This window comes from Mus pahari, chromosome X (genome assembly GCF_900095145.1).
Source record: "Mus pahari chromosome X, PAHARI_EIJ_v1.1, whole genome shotgun sequence".
NCBI lineage: Eukaryota > Metazoa > Chordata > Mammalia > Rodentia > Muridae > Mus > Mus pahari.
This window is the reverse complement of record NC_034613.1, coordinates 130,283,736-130,296,674: the sequence shown is the minus strand read 5'-3', so window position 1 is coordinate 130,296,674 and position 12,939 is coordinate 130,283,736. Positions and strand designations below refer to the sequence as shown.

At 42.6% G+C, this 12,939-nt stretch overlaps 1 long non-coding RNA gene across 1 annotated transcript in view; it reads right to left on the bottom strand.

The window, feature by feature from the left end:
- Window positions 1-3,091: 3,091 nt before the first annotated feature.
- Window positions 3,092-12,939, bottom strand: part of LOC110313558 — a 34,000-nt gene continuing 24,152 nt past the window's right edge. Inside the window, exon 3 of the long non-coding RNA XR_002380116.1 lies at window positions 3,092-3,260. This is a non-coding gene — a long non-coding RNA (uncharacterized LOC110313558). The remainder of the gene's footprint in view (window positions 3,261-12,939) is intronic.

Below are 12,939 nucleotides of genomic sequence, written 5' to 3'. Positions count from 1 at the left end.
TTCTGTTTGTTGAATATTAACAGTTGAAAATATTAAAATAATGTTCTACAAAAAATAAAATAAATGTAGATAGAATGTGTCAACTCATGGCATCCTTGAACCAAGGAATAAGCAAGAGTGGTCATCATTGCTGAATGCATTTTGGTGTTAGATACTTGTTCACTGCAAGATTAGTGACACCGGCAAATTGTATTGACTTGTAATCTTTTTGCATAGAGACAGGCCACTGTAGATCTTCAGGGGTTTCAAGATCTCCATTTTACTAGGCAGTGAATCTAGAAGGAATTCTTTTTTTTTTCCTCAATTTTTTAATTATTATTATTTTCTTTATTTACATTTCAAATGCTATCTTGAAAGTTCCCAATACCCCCCGCCCCTGCTCCCCTACCCACCCACTCCCACTACTTGGCCCAGGCCTTCCCTTGTACTGGGTCACATAAAGTTTGCAAGACCAAGGGGCCTCTCTTCCCAGTGATGGCCGATTAGGCCATCTTCTGCTACATATGCAGCTAGAGACACAAGCTCAGGGGGTACTGGTTAGTTCATATTGTTGTTCCACCTACAGGGTTGCAGCCGCCTTCAGTTCCTTGGGTACTTTCTCTAGCTCCCCCATTGGGGACCCTATGTTCCATCCAATAGCTGGCTGTGAGCATCCACTTCGGTGTTTGCCAGGCACTGGAATAGCCTCACAAGAGGCCGCAATATCAGGGTCCCTTCAGCAGAATCTTGCTGGCATGAGCATTAGTATCTAGGTTTGGTGGCTGATGATGGGATGGATTCCCGGATGGGGTAGTCTCTGGATAGTCCATCCTTCTAGAAGGAATTCTGCAGTGTTTCTTAATGCAACTCCTCAGTTGCCCTCAATAGTTGCTACAGACAGTGAGAGGCCACTCAGTCAGTTCCTACATAACTGGAGGAAAGATCAAACATGAAGCTGGTTCTACCTGCTTTCAAGTGACCTCATACCATATTGAGCTGGCTATTTTATGTCAACTGGACACAAGCAGAAGTCATTTTAAGAGGAGCCTCAATTGGGAAAAAATGCCTCTACCACATTGGCCTGTGAGAAAGTCTGTGTGTGGTACATTTTTTTCATTGATGATTAGTATGGGAATGCCCAGCTTACTGGCAGGTATACCACCCCAGGCCTGATGATCCTGAGTGGTATAAGAAAGCAAGGTGAGCAAGCCAATAACAAGAACTCCATGGCCTCTTCATCTGTCCCTACCTTAACTTCCATGGATAATGGACTACAAGCTGTAACATTAAATAAACTTTCCTCCTCAAGTTGCTTTTGGTTATAGTGTTTCATTAGAACAAAAGAAAATATTAACTGAGACACATGTGAAATTTAGCTCCGTTCACTGTAGCCCATTCTGACTCCTCTTACTTAGCACAACATACCTAAATATGAAATACAGCCTGTGCTCAGACAACTGGAGAGTGGGTTTAGTCAGTACATTTCTTGCCACACCAGCATGAGGATGTAACTTTAACCCCAGCACCTATATACAAAAATCTGGACACAGAGGCACATATCTGCAATCTCAGAGTTGGAGAGGTGGAGACAGACTGATTGCTGAAGCTCAATAGCCAGCCAGCCTCCCCTAGCCAAATCAGAATTAGAGAGAGATCCTATCTCAAAAATTAAGATGGAGAGTGACTCAGAAAGAAACATGACATTGACCATACACGTGTCATGTGCACCCCTACAAGCATATGCATATGCATGCACACATGTTTCTCTGCAAAAATTTAACCTTGTTCTTAGAAAATGTGAGAAGGGCGACCTCATGGGAAGACCAGCAGTCTCAACTAACCTGGACCCCCAGGATCTCTCAGACACTGAGCCACCAACCAAGCAGCATATACCAGCTGTTATGAGACCCCATACATATACAGCAGAGGACTTCTGGGTCTGGCCTCAGTGAGAGAAGATGCACTTGAGGCCCCAGGGAATGGGGAGGTCTGGTAGGGTAGGGGTGGGTGGTGGGGACATCCTCTTGGAGATGACAGGGGGTGGGGTATGGAATGTGGAACAGTCAGAGGGTGAACCAGGAGGGAGATAAAGTCTGGACTAAAAAAAAAAGATTAAAGAATAGTCTTTTTGTTTTTGTTTTTGTTTTTAATGTCAGAATGTGTTCTAGATTCTTTTGGCCATCCAAGAAAAATCCCCTATCTGCCAACTACTAGATATCACTGAGAAACAAATGAAGTCATAAAAAATGAAACACAACAACCAGAGTATTTTGAACAAGTAAACAACAAAAAGGAGAGATGTGTTACTAGTCCCACTACCACACGTCACACTCAAGTGTGATGTGACGGTTGGCTAGCTTCCCAGAGACCGCGCTGTATCAGGCTCTTGTATTAACATGTTACTCTTAAGTATCCCAGTGGGAGGAACACATTAGACACATTAGGATGACTCTTTCTGGAGCCTAGCTATTGTGCCTATGTATGGTTTTTAACGTACAAAGGTCCAGAGAGACTGGGAATATGAGTCAGTGATAGAACACTTGTTTAGCATATGTGAGACCTCGAGTTCAATTCCCTCTCATGCAAAAACAAGCAAGTAAACAAGCAAAACAACAAACCTGAAATCTCAAAGAAGTAAGTATTCAAACCCTCAAGAAAACAAAACATGAAAAGAGCCTGGCTAAGTGGAAGATGCCTGTAATGGTAACACTTGAGAGACAGGCATAAAGATCACTAAATGTTTGGGGCCAAGTACAAAGAGAAGAAGCAAAGTGGGAGATGTTTGATATCTCATGCAGAAAAGGGTTAATTGAGAAGTCATATCCCAGGTCTGCCTGACTCCACCCAAAGAGGATCACCAAGGAGAGCACTTTACCCTTCTCATCTATGGGGACTATAGGATTTGCTCAGGAAAGACATGCTAGGCTGTGTTTCCAGTCATGATGACACCCTTTGCTTACACTCCACTTGGTGAGACTGGGACACTGTGCACCAGTAGAATTTGCTTTGTTGCAAGACCATGTCCACATGTGAAAGGCAGGTATCTATTCTGGCAAAGCCACCCCTATAAGGTTCTAAGACACTACTATGTCAGCCTTCCCCAGTGTTGTGCTTATCCAACAGCCTTGGAGTCCTTTGGTGGGTAAAGCTGGCCTCAGAGATAACTGCTGAGAAAGACTTTATCTTCTAGTTTCCCTTGTGGAGACACTGCTGTTCAGAGGTACTTGAATAGTCCATCACCAAACCCAAGATATGTGACACATTTCAATTTCAGTCTCTACCTGAAAGATAAGGAAGTAGGGGCCAACAGAACCAGAGGGGGTCTTTCTATTAGCAATAGTGCATCTGTAGAGTTATGGAGATCCAAGTGGTGGCATGGGACTCACCTGGCCAAAGACAGAAGCCTAGCGATGGAGATAATTTTCTTCACCTGTCTTGACTCCGTAGTTTAGCTACATACATAGACATCCACTTCATAAACCTTCCAGCTCATATGTCTCTCCTTTGCAAACCCTTCCACATTCTCCTCAGCTGAGAAGGGTCAGGAGCTATCTTCTATCTCCAGGGTAGTGCTACTTAAACTCTAGGATCACTCGCCTCACAGTGCACCAAAATGGAAGCATCCTCCTACAAAGATGCAGTCTAAATCATCCCAAATTCCTCACCAGATCCTCTACCTAAAAATGTGATGCTCACCTGGAGCTTCAAAATTGCTTGCTTATTCAGTGCTCAAAAGATCAAGGTACATGGCCAATAGTAATAGCAAACGGCTGTTAATTGTTGCAATTACTTCTGCAGTAGGAATGGAACAGGAAGATGGTGCAGACAGGACGAGGAGCACAGTCTCTGTAATCAGATTATGTCAACTGAACTGAGAGGAGAATTGCATCTTTTTTTTTTTAGATGGATTCTAATTTTTTATTATTAGATAATTTTCTTTATTTACATTTCAAATGTTATCTCCTTTCCTAGTTTCCTCTCTGAAAATCCCCTATCTCCTCCCCCCTCCCCCTCCCCTCCCCCCTCCCCCTGCTCCCCAACTCACCCACTCCCTCTTCCTGGCCCTGGCATTTCCCTGTACTGGGGCATATGATCTTCGCAAGACCAAGGGGCCTCTCTTCCCAATGATGGCCAACTAGGCCATCCTCTGCTACATATGCAGCTAGACTCCCAAAGTTCGAAGCAGAGACTGAAGGAATGGCCATCCAGAGACTGCCCCACCTGGGGATCCATCCCATAAACAACCACCAAACCCAGACACTATTGCGGATGCCAACAAGAGCTTGCTGACAGGAGACTGACAGAGCTGTCTCCTGTGAGAATTGCATCTTTCATCCCATCCCTAATCCTGGAGTCCCAACGAAAAGAAGATATGGGAGCTGGAGAGCTGTTCCGTTAAAAGTACCAGCTGCTTTTGCAGTGGAAGCAGATTCAGTTCCCAGCACCCACACGGTGGCTCACATCCATCTGTGTCTCCATTTCTAAGGAATCTGATATCTTCTTCTGGCCCCTGTGAGCACTACTTGTATGTGGTGCACATACATTAGACATACATACCAGCAAAACAGGCATACACATAAGATAAAAATAATTTTTTTAAAGAGGATTCAAATTTCTGTAGTACAAGTCAGCTAATCTCTTATAGCCTGTCAGGTTCAGATCTGGCCTCACAGAGAAATTGCTTCCATTGGTCATTAAATTGTCCATTTGCCCAGGGTCCAGTGCACAAAGTCAGCCCCTCAAACATGGGTTCAACTGGGAGGCTGGTGGGGAAATTCAGTCTGGCTAACTGAGCATGTGCTTCTGTGGCTACAATGCAGATGCCTCCTGAGACAATGACAGGAACACAGATCCTCACCTGATTGAAATACTAGCTCATTGCCCAAGCCCTCCAATTTGCTGACTACTCTTTCCATATGTCTCTCTTTTGCCTGACCTTTGCAGCCCTGTACATATTTGCTGGCAGCATCTACGACCCTCAGTTGTCCTTTTCTGTCAGGATGACCAAGCAGAAGCGTCTCCACCAGACAGCACCCTGGGCACCTACCACCTTCCCTTCACCTCTGTCCTCTACTGGCTGCCATGGTGTTCTCCATATGCTGGTGGTCTCTGGTTCACTCTCTCCTTCTCAGATGTTTTCTTTGTCTGGAAAGCCCCAGGCCCAGATATCTGCTTGGCTGAGTCCTCCTTCACATTGATGTCAGGAAATCATTTTCTCCATGCTGCTTATTCTAGTCACTCAGCTTCAAATTCCAAGCTGCCACTCCCTTACTTCCCAAGCTTTTGATCCTGTTACCACAATTGGTACAGCTTTTCTTTTTCCTTCTTTCTTCCTCTTTAAATTACATTTTTAAACTTATTTTGAGTGTGTGTGTGTGTGTGTGTGTGTGTGTGTGTGTGTCTGTGTGTGTCTGTATATGTGTCTGTATTTATGTGGGGTTGCTCACACCCATGCCATGTGTTGGGCATGGAGATCAGAAGGCAACTATCGTGATTCTCTCCTTCTACCGTTTGGATCCTGGGCATCAAACTCAGGTCATCAGGCTTGGCTGAGCCATCTTGCTGGCCCTTTTTCTGGCTTCAGTTACAGCATCCCTTGCTATCAACTGCACTGTGCACTTGCCAGACCATTATGCTGAGAGTTTGTCATCTGCCACCTTCCACTTACCATACAGGAACTGGATGCTCGGGGATTTCTTTTTCTCCCCAGTTTTCCTTTTTATTAACATTTGAATTAGCCTGCTGAAAATATTTTAAAGGATGAGCTCGTTTTCGTTCACAAGGCACACTGATTTTTTTTAAGCTCTCAGATTGCATCTAGATAGCAACAAGCAGGTATTTTTAACAAGTAATAATACTTTAACAAAAAGCCATAGGCATGTCTCTTTTTCTATAGGCCCAGTGAAAACTTCCCTGAAATATTTTCTTTTGTTTGTTTGTTATAAGAATAATTTTTTTTTACTTTTTTAAACTGAAAACAATGTTTATAGAATATATTCTGGTCATGATTTCCCCTCCCCCAACTTCTCCTAGGCCCTCCCCACTCACCAAACTCCATGCTTCTCTCTCTCTCTCTCTCTCTCTCTCTCTCTCTCTCTCTCTCTCTCTCGCACACACACACACACACACACACACACACACACACACGAAAACAACAAAAGCAAACAAATCAGAATTTTTTAAAAAGTAACAGAGAAAACACAAGAAACATATACACTCATAAAAACACAAAATTGGGAACCATAATCAACAAGCAAAAGGTCAGTAAGACAAAAAAATACCCAAATAAAGTGATATGAGACAAAAATGCTACAAAAATATCATTCAGTTCATTTTGTGTTGGCCATCCTATTAAGCCTACCCTTAAGTGTGGCTAATATACCCAGTGATATGAGACTCCAACCCCAACCGAGAAGCTGTCACCAATTGACATCCATCTGCAAAGGAAAAGATTAGTTTTCTCCAAAGGAGTATCACTGAGACTCTGGCTGGCTTATACCTGTGCAGGCTGCCTGGCTTATACCTGTGCAGGTTGCCAGCTCAGGAATTTCATCAGGGTACTTACAGATGTGTCCCAACAACTACAGCAGTGCTTTTCTCAGAGAAGACAGGGGATAAACATATGTGCCTGTCTGTGTTCCCATGAAACTAAGACCCTGGTGGCAGTCTTTTTGTCCTGTGTCTGCCTCAGTCTGTTTGTCTTCTTCTGCCTCAGCCTCTGGCAGTGACAGCTTCTAGGAACCTGTTGAGGCCACCTGGCTTTGTTTTCAACCACAGGCACTTACTTTCAAGAAATGTAAATTTATTTTGGGCCCTCAAGTTACTTCCTGATGTGTTAAATTGCAAACAATTTGTGATGGTTTATGAAAGCCTTAGGAGAATGATGTAATACACATAGTCGGGCCAATTTTCTGTGTTTCTGGACAGTTGTCAGACCAAAACATCTGGAGAGAGTCTCAGACACCTTCATGTCTGGTCTTGATGATGTGATCACCAAACAGCTCAGGTCTTTCAAGATGTAAGATACAGATCCAAAGATAGGCCAGACTTCACTCTGGGATGGTGATCTCCCATCAACTCAAAAAGGTCATATTATAGACTGAGACTCTGAAATATAACTCAGAGACTCCCTGCTATTGGTCACAAACCCCCAAATATCCTAGTGGCCTATAGCAACCAAATACCAACACAGGAAAGTACAACTTACAGGCCTTCAAACTTTGAATTAAATAACATTATATATTATTATGGTGGTGTGCACATGCGTGTGTGTGTGTGTGTGTGTGTGTGTGTGTGTGTGTTATACATGGGCACACACATGCCACAGGGTGTGTAGACAAGTCTATTTTGTAAAGTCAGTTCTCTTTTTCCACATTTAAGTGGTTTCTGAGGATCAAAATCAGATCATAGTATTTATTTGCAGCCTGGCCTCCAAACTTTAGACTTGCAATATTGAATGGCTCACAAAACTGAAAAAGAAAAAAAGAATGATGGAAGGAAGGAAGGAAGGAAGGAAGGAAGGAAGGGAGGGAGGAAGGAAGGAAGGGAGGGAGGGAGGGAGGGAGGGAGGGAGGGAGGGAGGGAGGGAGGGGGGGGGGGGAGGGAGGGAGGGAGGGAGAGAGGGAGGGAGGGAGAAAAAAAAGACTGACTGACCTAGGGACATCAAATTCCAAATTACCAGCCTATATATATTCTTGCAAATTCCTAACTTGTGATTCAGAGACTTACATTACATAGCTCAAATATCTCATACCCTTGACACAGACACCCATAAAACCATGATGCCCATCCACTGGGAGAAAGACACATAAAACAACCAAAAGGACGGGTCCCAAGGACAAAGATCTCTGTTGTAACAAATATCTCAGTGACCTCAGATTATGATGCACAAATTTCTTTAAGGTCAAAGTTCTTCGGGGTTTGGGAGGTTGGGGGAGAGTGGGTAACAGGTTCAAGATAGGGTTTCTCTGTGTAGTCCTAGTTGTCCTGGAACTGTCTCTGTGGCCAGGCTGGCCTTGAGCTCACAGAGATCTAACTGCCTCTGGCTTCTGAGTACTGTGATTAAAGGCATGCACCACTGCTACCTGTAGAAGCCAAAAGTTTATAGCACAAATATAGTGGACCTCTGCCTTATATATATAAACAGGTCACAGAAGTCACATGTAGGATACAAATCTCCCAAGCATCAGATGTTTGTGGTCTCATGGATTTAATGGTGTTGTATTGCACAAAAAAAAAAATCCCTCACATTGCTCAAATGCTCATTCTTGAAATGCACAATCAACAGTATGACAATTTGTGTACATCTAAACAAAGTGCATGATGCAGATCAGATATTTTCTCTATTGAAACAGAAACTCTAGAACTCTAGAACTCTGGACAAAAGCCTTCCATTCCTCTAAAACCTCACATCTGAATCCCAGGCTCCCAGATAACTCAAGCCTCCAGCAACCTGAAGCAAGGACCTCCAAATATGTCTAAGATGTATCTATGCAGACCATGAAAGAAGTCAAACATGATTCCATAGAGACACACACAAAGGGAGATTTATGCCAGATAGAGAGCCACAGTGAGGTATTGCTAGAATCCTGAGTAGGACATAGAGAAAGACTAGGTAAAGTAGAGGTAGAAGGGGAGAATGAGAATTAGGGGAAACATACTGAAAACCTGCTGTCTCCGTTGAATTAGGCTCAACCTCAGGACCCTGACTCAGGAACTTGAATAACTTCCTGCTCTTCCAAAAGTTGTCTTGTAACATCCACAGATATATACCTACATGCCCACACAATACATACACAATAAGTAAGTGAATGTCTTACAAAAGAAACCAATTAATTGGAGGGGTTGCTTACAGTTTTGGAGGGTTAGTTCATGATCATCATGGTGGCAAGCAGACAGGTATGGTGCCAGAGCAATAGCTGAGAGTTTGCATATGATCCACAGACATAAGGTGGAGAGAGAGCTAACTGGTGTGACATGAGCTTTTGAAATCGCAAAGCTCACCTCCAATAACAAACCTCTTCAACAAGGCTATATACCTCCTAATCCTTCCTAAACACTTCCACCAAGTGGGTGCCCAAGCATTCAAATGCATGAGCCTATGGAGGTCAATCTCATTCAAACAATCACACAGAACTAAATTACTATAAGTGGTAATGATGATCCACATGTCTTTAATCGCAGCACTCAGGAGGCAGAGGCAGGCAGATCGCTGAGTTCAGGTCCAACCCAATCTACAATGTGAGTTCCAGGACAGCCAGGGCTGCATAGTGAGACACTATCTCCAAAAAAAAGCTATATTATTTATAGAAAAATGAATCTGACTGGATATGGTTGTATTAAGTGAATCAGACCAGTCTGAGAAAGATAAAGAGTCTTTCTCTCATTTGTGGTCCATAGATTGAATTTATATAGATACATAAAATCATTTGTACACATGCAACATGAAAGTAGAAGTAAAAGTGTCTAAGGAGACAGAGGAGATTATCAGGCAGTGGGGAAGCATGAGGAAATGGGGGAGCAGGAGGTTATAGAGATGCACATGATCAACTTACAAAATATACTTGTATGGATACTTTAAAATGAATTGATTTGAATGAAAATAAAAAAATAAAATGAAAAAACTGATAGAACAAAAGAGAGGGACAAACAATTCCACAGTTATATATTTGGAAACACCAATATCCTTCCATGACAAGAAGAAAAGAATGAAAAAGCAATCAAGAAATATATAAAAGACTTGCCTGGCCCGGTGCCTCCCAGCGTGATCAAAGCAGAACACAGCAGAGACAAGCCCTGCTGGGGGTGGCCACTAAGATGAACAAGTGGTGAGACATAGAAGAGAAAGGGAGGCAGAATGGTGTGCACAAAGAGAGACAGAGCTGGAGATGCGAGCATGGAGAGGAACAGCCTGATATGAGTAGCCAGCAATGTTACCTCAGGCCATAGTGAGGTGCTGGGCCATGTCTGGGTCTGTGGCTCTGGAGCATCAGGGCTCTGTGTCAATGTCAGTGGCCCATGTTACCACCGAAGGCCATGCAGATGTCCCTGGTCTTGGCTGACACCTGGGGCCTTGTTGACATCCTTGGGCTGTGTAGAACTGGCCCTCCCCCCTCATTAGCTGCCCTGCACCTCACACAGGAAACAAAATAGAGCTGGCCCTGATAGGGGAGAGAGGGTAGCAGGTGAAATAACCCTGAGAACATGAACAACTTCCTGTGTCATGTGGAAGAGATGACCACTCCCTTGCCTGGGCATTGCTGGAGAACTGGCCCAGGTTGAATGAACAGGAGGGAGATGGGGACTGTCAAACTGACCACCTCAACTACTACCCAAGGCCAGATCCAAGGCTTTGAGTTAGCCCATCCCAACATCTACCCCAACTGTGAACTGTTGGAGAGTGTGAAGGGGCTGATCCTCCAGGAGAAAAGCTGCAAGATCTCCATGGCACAGTACAACAACAGTGTTGGGAGCAACCCTGTTTGAATGTTAACTGCCTTGTCAGCCATAAGTGCTTACTTCCAAGGTCTTGGCCTTAGTGGAAAAGTACTAGCTTAGTTGAGATTTCTGTGGGAAAAAGTTGAGGCCTCTGTGGGAAAGGACTACCCCCAGTTAAGAACAAATAGCTATAGATCTTGTGGGCAGGTACCTAGCAACGCATTCTGTTCTGTTTCTCCTGCTGAATTTTTTACCTAGCCAATATCCTGCTTTTGGGAACAGGTGCGGTCTCCCAGAAACAAAGCGATTCTGCGTCATCCCCCTCCCCATACCCTGCTTCTGTGGGCATAAAACCTGCCTGGGAACAATAAAAATTTGACAGCTTGATCAATCAGACTTGCTGTCCTTCCTTGTGTTTCTTGCCTCATTCTCTCCACAGGTGGTTCCTCAGACCCTGTTCGATTGTCCTGTGGGCCAGGACACAACAGGATATCCCAGAGGAGTCCTACAGATGATTCAGTATTGATAGTTTAGCAGAAGCCAGAGACCTTGAACCAGACCAAATACTCACTGCAATGGACATTTGCAAGGAAAGTTGTTTGAGTAAAAGGGTACACTACTGTATGAACCACCATGACACACAGAGGCTTCCATTGTGAGATTTTTGTTTGTTCACTTGTTTTCTTTTCACGGGGAGGTTGCAAGGGCAGAGGGCTGACATATGGGGAGATGAGTGGGATTGGGGTACATAATGTGAAATTCACAAAGAATCAATTAAAATTATATATATATATATATATATATATATGTATATATATATATACATGTATATATACATATATACATATATATGTGTATATATTTATATGACTTAACACTGTGGATTGTTTTGAAATAATTATTATTTGTATATTAATAACAGAAGAATGCACATTCTATTATAAAAACAAAATGTTCATCAATATAGACCATGTGCTGGGCCATAAAGTCAATCTCAACAAGGTCAGAAGACCAGAACCATAAGTTCTCTGACCACGAATAATTAAAAACAGAAAAAAGTCAAAGCAAGACACCTGAAAAATTACAAAATATGTTCATATTAAGTGTTGTTTTTTAAATAATGCTAGAATCAAAGTAGTATTTTATGAGTTAGAAAATGAAAACAATGTATGAGAATTTCTGAAGTGAAATAAAATCAGTGTAGAGAGGGAAATTTCTGTCATTAAATGCTTATAATGATTATAAAACAATGGCCTCAACACAATTATTTAAGTCTCCACCTTAAGATAATAGAAAACAATGGGCCTCATCTATAATCCTAGCACTTGGGAAGTTGAAGGGAGAGGACTATGAGTTTGAGTCTATCCTGGGCTATATAGTGAATTTTAAGCCAGCCTGGCCTAGATAGCAAATTATGATAAAGCAAACAATAACAAAAAACAAAAAAACAAATAAAATTTTAAATCTAGAAAAAATCAGAATAAATCCAAGAGAAGCATAAGGACAAAAGTAAGTATTTTTCAGATAACCATCTAAACAGAAATGATAAAGATTGATAGAATAAACAATAAAATCAAAAGTAAGTTATTTTTTAAAGATCAGTTCAATTAACAGTGTCAGGTTTAAGAAAAAAGAACTGGTATGTATGTGTGTGTGTGTGTGTGTGTGTGTGAGAGAGAGAGAGAGAGAGAGAGAGAGAGAGAAATGAGCAATACCAGTAATCCCAAAAGTACAGATTCTTCAGTTATTAAATTAATCATAAGAAGATATTATATTTCATTCAGAGATGATGTACCTAACCCTCAAGAGACTGAAGGCCACAGGGAGTTTAGAGGTCAGGAAAGGTGGGGGTTGGGGGCATCCACGTGGAGACAGGGGGATTGGGGAGGAGGTGTGGGATGTGGAGCAGTCAGAGGGTGGATGGGGGAACTGGGGAATGGAATATGGAGTGTAAAAAATAAATTAATTTTAAAAAGAAGATATTATATAAAATATTATCCAGAAAAGAATACTTAGAGGAAATGGGAAAATTCTTTGGAAAGTAATAACTTGTAAACCTCAGTCAGGAAGAAATAGACATCAATAGTCTGTATTTATTGAAGAGATTGAATTCAAGTGTTTAAAAAAGTACCAACCTTGTGTACTGGCTAGTTTTGTGTCAACTTGACACAGCTGGAGTTATCACAGAGCAAGGAGCTTCAGTTGGGGAAATGCCTCCATGAGATCCAGCTGTGAGGCATTTCCTCAATTAGTGATCAAGGGGGGAGGTTCCCTTATGGGTGAGATCATCTCTGGGCTGGTAGTCCTGGGTTCTATAAGAGAGCAGGCTGAGCAAGCCAGTGGAAGCAAGCCAGTAAAGAACATCCCTCCATGACCTCTGCATCAGCTCCTACTCCCTGACCTGCTTAAGTTCCAGTCCTGCATTCTTTGGTGATTAACAGCAATGTGGAAATGTAAGCTGAATAAACCCTTTCCTCCCTAACTGCTTCTTGGTCATGATGTTTGTGCAGGAATAGGAACCCT